Raw genomic sequence first — 6,148 nt, forward strand, 5'->3', positions numbered from 1 at the left:
AAGCACATCCAAGGATATCATAGCCTAAGTTCTGAAAATCAGCAACAATCTTTTTTTCCCTTTTATTTTTTTTAATTTACATCCAAATTAGTTAGCATATAGTGCAACAATGATTTCAGGAGTGGATTCCTTAATGCCCCTTACCCATTTAGCCCACCCCCCCACAACCCCCCCAGTAACCCTGTTTGTTCTCCATATTTAAGAGTCTCTTATGTTTTGTCCCCTTCCCTGTTCTTATATTGTTTCCCTTCCCTTATGTTCATCTGTTTTGTCTCTTAAAGTCCTCATATGAGTTGAAGTCATATGATATTTGTCTTTCTCTGACTGACTAATTTCGCTTAGCATAATACCCTCCAGTTCCATCCATGTAGTTGCAAATAGCAAGATTTCATTCTTGACAAAAAGAACAATCTTAAAAGCAGTTTAAGAAACAGGCACGGCAAGTTCAAAATAGCACACTGCTCACTTCTCAGCAATTAAAGAGCATCAACTGGAAAAATGCATGTTTCTGGATGAAATGACTCAATATTTTAAAGATGCCAGTTCTCTCTTATGAGTTGAAGGTACCACCCCCCTCATACGCTGAAGTCCTAACCCCTAGTACCTCAGAATGTGACCCTATTTGGTAAAAGTCAATGCAGATACATATGAGATACTACAGTAGGGTAAGCCCCTAATCCAGCATGACTGGTATCTTTGAAAGAAGATGGTCATGTGAAGACCAAAGACACACAGGGAGTACACCATGTGACAATGAAAGCACAGATTAAAGTTATACAGCTGTGAGCAAGAAATGCCAAAGACTGCCAGCAAAACACCGAAAGCCAGGAAGGATTCCCCTACACGTTTCACAGGCAGCATGGTCTGGCCAACATGTAGATTTTGGACTTCCAGCCTCCAGAACTGTAAGATGATACATTTCTGTTGTTTTAAACCACCCAGTTTGTGGTACTTTGCTACAGAAGCTCTATGAAACTAATATGCCTCCCAATTTTACTTACAGAACATATATTTTTGAAAAAGAAAAACAAAATGAGGCTGAAGGGGGATATGTCCATACTATACATTAAAGCATACAGTTATGTTAATTAAAACAGGGTAGTCCTGACATAAGAATCGACAGAAAAAGTAAAACAGAATTAAAAGCCTGGAAATAGGCCCATTCTTTTATAGGAATTATTACATGATAAATATGGTATCTCAAATATTTGGGGAAAATGGAGATTCAATTAACGATCTTGGGACAACTGGCCTATCCATTTAGAGAAAAATAAACTTTACACTATTGCCTTATAAAAATAATTGGTGAATTCGAGTGAAACATTAAAAATAAAACTATGGGGGCGCAGTCGGTTAAGCGTCCGACTTCAGCCAGGTCACGATCTCGCGGTCCGGGAGTTCGAGCCCCGCGTCAGGCTCTGGGCTGATGGCTCAGGGCCTGGAGCCTGTTTCCGATTCTGTGTCTCCCTCTCTCTCTGCCCCTCCCCCGTTCGTGCTCTGTCTCTCTCTGTCCCAAAAATAAATAAACGTTGAAAAAATAAAATAAAAAATAAAAAAATAAAAAATAAAAAAAAATAAAACTACAAAATAACCAGAAAACATATTAGAAAATATTTTCATAATCTTGCAGTGGGGAAGTCCTTTAAAAATGTAAAAACTGGAGCTTATACAGGAATGACTCAGATTGGACTACACAAACCTACAAGGCAATCAATGAAACTAAAAGAAAAAAGTCATATTAGGAATAAATATTTGCAACCAATAAAACAAAAGGACCATTAGCTGTATTATACAGAATTTCTACAAGTCATAGAAAAAAATATAATGCAATACAAATATGAGCAATGGTAACAAACAGTAAATTTACAGAAAAGGCCAACAAAGGAAAAGATTTTCAACCTCATTTTTAATCATGGAAATACAAATTAAAATGAGATCTCATTTTTCAAACATCAGACTGGCAAAAATGTTAAAAACAGGTAATATCCAGTACTGCTTACATATGTGGGGAAACAGGTGCTCTCATATACCATTAGTGGGTGTTTAAAATGCAATAGCTGTTTCAGGAGGGGATCTTTTTTGAAAAGGGTGCTTATTTATATGTATTAAAGCCTCATTATAATCATAGCAGGTTCATGACAGTAATTTCTCTTTGCTTGAATCATATATTTTAATAATAATCATGTTACCTGCAAAAATTAACCCATGGCATATTATACTTGCTCTACTACATTTATTATACTACAATGTTCTACTTCCAATGTTTTGTCTTCCTTCCTAGACTAAGCGCTTCTGGAGGACAGTGACACTAACTTACTCTTCTGTCTTTAGTACCATACACAGAACCTGGCATATATCATACATCCAACAAATATTTATTTGAATGAGTGAAGAATTCTCTTGATTCCCAATCTGCTGGTCTTCATACTATAGCATCCTACCAGTTAAACCTGCTACCTACCTTAAAGGAGTGTGATTTAAGACACTATTTTTCCCTATGCCTAAACAGTCAAAGTGTACAGACTGCATTGTGATACTACCAGAAAATTCAGAATTGAACAGGATTAGGATCCCAAAATTTCTAAATTTTTTTTTTTAACGTTTATTTATTTTTGAGACAGAGAGAGACAGAGCATGAACGGGGGAGGGTCAGAGAGAGAGGGAGACACAGAATCTGAAACAGGCTCCAGGCTCTGAGCGGTCAGCACAGAGCCCGACGCGGGGCTCGAACTCACGGAGTGTGAGATCGTGACCTGAGCCGAAGTCGGCTGCTTAACCGACTGAGCCACCCAGGTGCCCCTGGATCCCAAAATTTCATCTTATCTGTTCCCCCTTCCTCTATGCAGGCCTACCTACAGCTAAACCATTACTCACTATGTTTCTCACTTTACCATTTACTGAACGTATTCTAACTGCAAAGGAAATGTAGAGTTAATGCTTCCTGTGGTACGCTTTCCTATTTCTATACAAGGACTATAATCACTATTTTTTTTTTTAATCCCCATGCACTTGGTAGGGTGCACCTTGCATTCTAGATGTTTCAATGAGTACTTGTTGATTAATAGTCTACAGACTGATATTTAATCCTTTATCAGCTTAGTTTCTGGAAGCCTGCATCTCAAAATGCTAAACTATACCTCTGCTGTTGCTGCTGAATCTGTGAAGTCTGGATCTGTGTAGCCAGACAGACCCATGACAACCCTCCAAAAATGTAACTGTAGACCCTGTTGTTCTTACTTCCTAGTATGCTAGTGACCTGACGTGTTATTAAAACTCTGTGGTTACTATTCTTTCAACTCAGAACCATCCCCACAATTGACCATGCAAAGATGTGTGACTGTCCTAAACTTTGCCACATCCCTGAGATCATCCAACTGTGAATCCTTTGGGTTTTTTTCCAGGCTGACTCTGCTGTTGATAGAGCAGTAAAGACAATAAGATGAACACAAGGACCAGATTCTAGAGGCTTTTACTTTCTGAACCTCACAAGGGATGTCATGATGCCAAGCATTTGAACTAGAAAGAGGCTCAGGAAACATGAAGACTAACTTCCTAGTTTGCCCAAGACACAATTCAAGCCAACAATAATTAAGTAACTTGCCTAAGGTCACACAGTTAGCCGGGTATGGCTAGCACTATATTCCTCTCATCTGTTCTCAAGTTCAGTATTATTTCTATTTAAAAATAGCCCAAGCACTACTTTTGGGGGAAAAAAATGACAAGAATGACCAAAAGAATAATTTTGAATTATTAGTCAAATTCATAGAGGAGAAAGTTTAGAAGTCTATAGAAGAACTATTTTAAGTTTATTTATTTTAAAAGAGAGAGAGAGAGAGAGAGAGGCAGATAGAGAAACCCAAGCAGGTTCCATGCTCCACACTGAGCTCAACGCAGGGGCTCGATCTCATGATCATAAGATTGTGACCTGAGCCAAAATCAAGAGTCAGACACTTAACCAACTGAGCCACCCATGTGCCCCTGTAGAAATTTTTTGAAAGAGCAATGGGCTATTCAAGTTTCCGTGAGTCTTTCTAAAGACAGGAATACATTATAAATTAAGTTTTTAAATAATTATAACACTGTATTCATTTTTAATCAAATGCATAGACAGCTGTAAGCATCTTTGGCTGAGATGTCTTGTCTTTTCTATATTTGACATAAACCAAACTGAAAATGAGTCGTACTTGGAAGAGAAGGAAATTCCATGCATTAGTTCTGTTCCAACAGGGCTATAGTTGAACTCTTTGAACGGAAGTCCCTTGTAACTCAAGGATGATAGATGCATGAAATAACAGTAGAGATTTCTTCCAGAGCAAATTAGTGTTGATGAATATTATCTCATTTATAATATTTTTAATCTGCATTTGAATTTTTTAATTTTTTCTGGAAAAATTAGTGTTGTTGGTATACCCAAATAAAAAATATATATGAGTTGCAGAACTATCAGGAATTCTGCCCAATGACGATCCCAGACAGTGGCCTGGGTACATGAGAGGAAGCGGGATCTAATGCACAAGTAGAGCGGTTAGCCATACATTGGAGCACAGACCTTTTCTCTATAGTAACAGGAGGACGAATGACAGGAAAATACTTCCAGGAAGGCTGGTGGATGTAAGGGTGAGAGCCTTTGGAAGTTCTTTTCTGGTTCTCGTGTCGCAGTGAAATAGGAACCAGGATCATCAGCTGAGGGTGAAGGCGGGCAAGGAGCTGGAGGTCTGATGTGAGCAACGTATCAAATGGTTGGCAGGAATGGGGCACTGGATCACTGCCTTAGCTTCCTAACTAAATGTCCTATGTCTTGCTCCCATGGAGTTTATTCTCAACCGAGCATCCAAAATGGTTCCTTTAACATATAAGTCAAATCATGTCACTTCTCTCCTCAAAAACCCTCCTACAAAAACTGGTAAATTGCACGTAAATTATACCTCAATAGAGCTGATTAAACAAAAACTACTACAAACCACCTTCCTATAGCTTCTCGTCTCAGAGTAAAAGCCAAACTCCTACACAGCCCTGTGATGTGAAGCCGCCTTACCTCTCTGATCTCAACATCTACTGTCATCTACTGTCAACATCAACTTACTCTTCTGTCCAAGTGGCCTCCATAAAGGCTCAGTGCATTTGAGCCTCTGGGTCTTTGCATTTGCTCCTCCCTCTATGAATTCCCCACCGCAACCTCAGCTATCTGCAAGGCTCAGCCCTTCGTACTCAGTGTCACACTACATGAAATAACAGCTGTCCTGAGCCTCCCCTAAGCCCATTACTCTAGCGTAGTTTCCTCTGCTAGTCACTATCTGACACGCTGTATATTTACTTATTTATTATCTGTGTTCCCATCCTAGACCATCAGTTCCATGTACGCAGGGACTTTGTTTTGTTCACCGCTGTGTCCCCAGTGCCTCACACACTACCTGGCAAAAAGCAGGCCATTAACATTTACTCAACGACAAAAAAGAAAGATCTTTCTTTCCTCCCTCTGGGCACAGAGATGACATTTCAGGGAAGAAAAAGTAAAAATCACATTGCATAACAGACTCACTTGTATGTTTTATGCATATAACATTGCCAAAGAGACTCAAGAAAGTATATACTACTGGGAGTTAAGTGTGAGATGCTGTTTCCTCAGTCTCGCTTCTCACATGCCTCTCATAAGTGAGCATCTTGCCATGCTAAGAGTTATTCTGATGTTTAAAGAACATATTTGGATACATTTATACATATATCACTGCATAAATGTACACATGTAATATGCACATATAAATATGAGCAATTTAAGAAAATTACAAAGGATATTTAACTACATGTGATGTATCAAACTTCAGGGGGTAATTTTAGAAATTAAAACCAGCTTAAGGCACAAATTGCCTTGGAAAGTTTTGCTCACCAAAGACAATGTAGTCATGTCCTCCTTCTTAATGACATCTTGTCTAGTTAAATAGAGACCTGAGAAAGCAGAGCTGAAAAAGGGGCCCTGAGAAGTCAGGACTGTCTCTATAGGAACCCTGTCTGACTACCTGGATGTAACACAACAGTCACTGCTCTTCACAGCCCATAAAAGTAGGGAATCAATTCCACAACTCCCGACAGAAAAGGCTTCAGAAATTTATCTACAAAACAACAAAACAAAAAACCTTTGGTGAAGCTGCAT

This window comes from Puma concolor, chromosome D4 (genome assembly GCF_028749965.1).
Source record: "Puma concolor isolate L17-30 chromosome D4, mPumCon1.1.hap2, whole genome shotgun sequence".
NCBI classification, from domain to species: domain Eukaryota; kingdom Metazoa; phylum Chordata; class Mammalia; order Carnivora; family Felidae; genus Puma; species Puma concolor.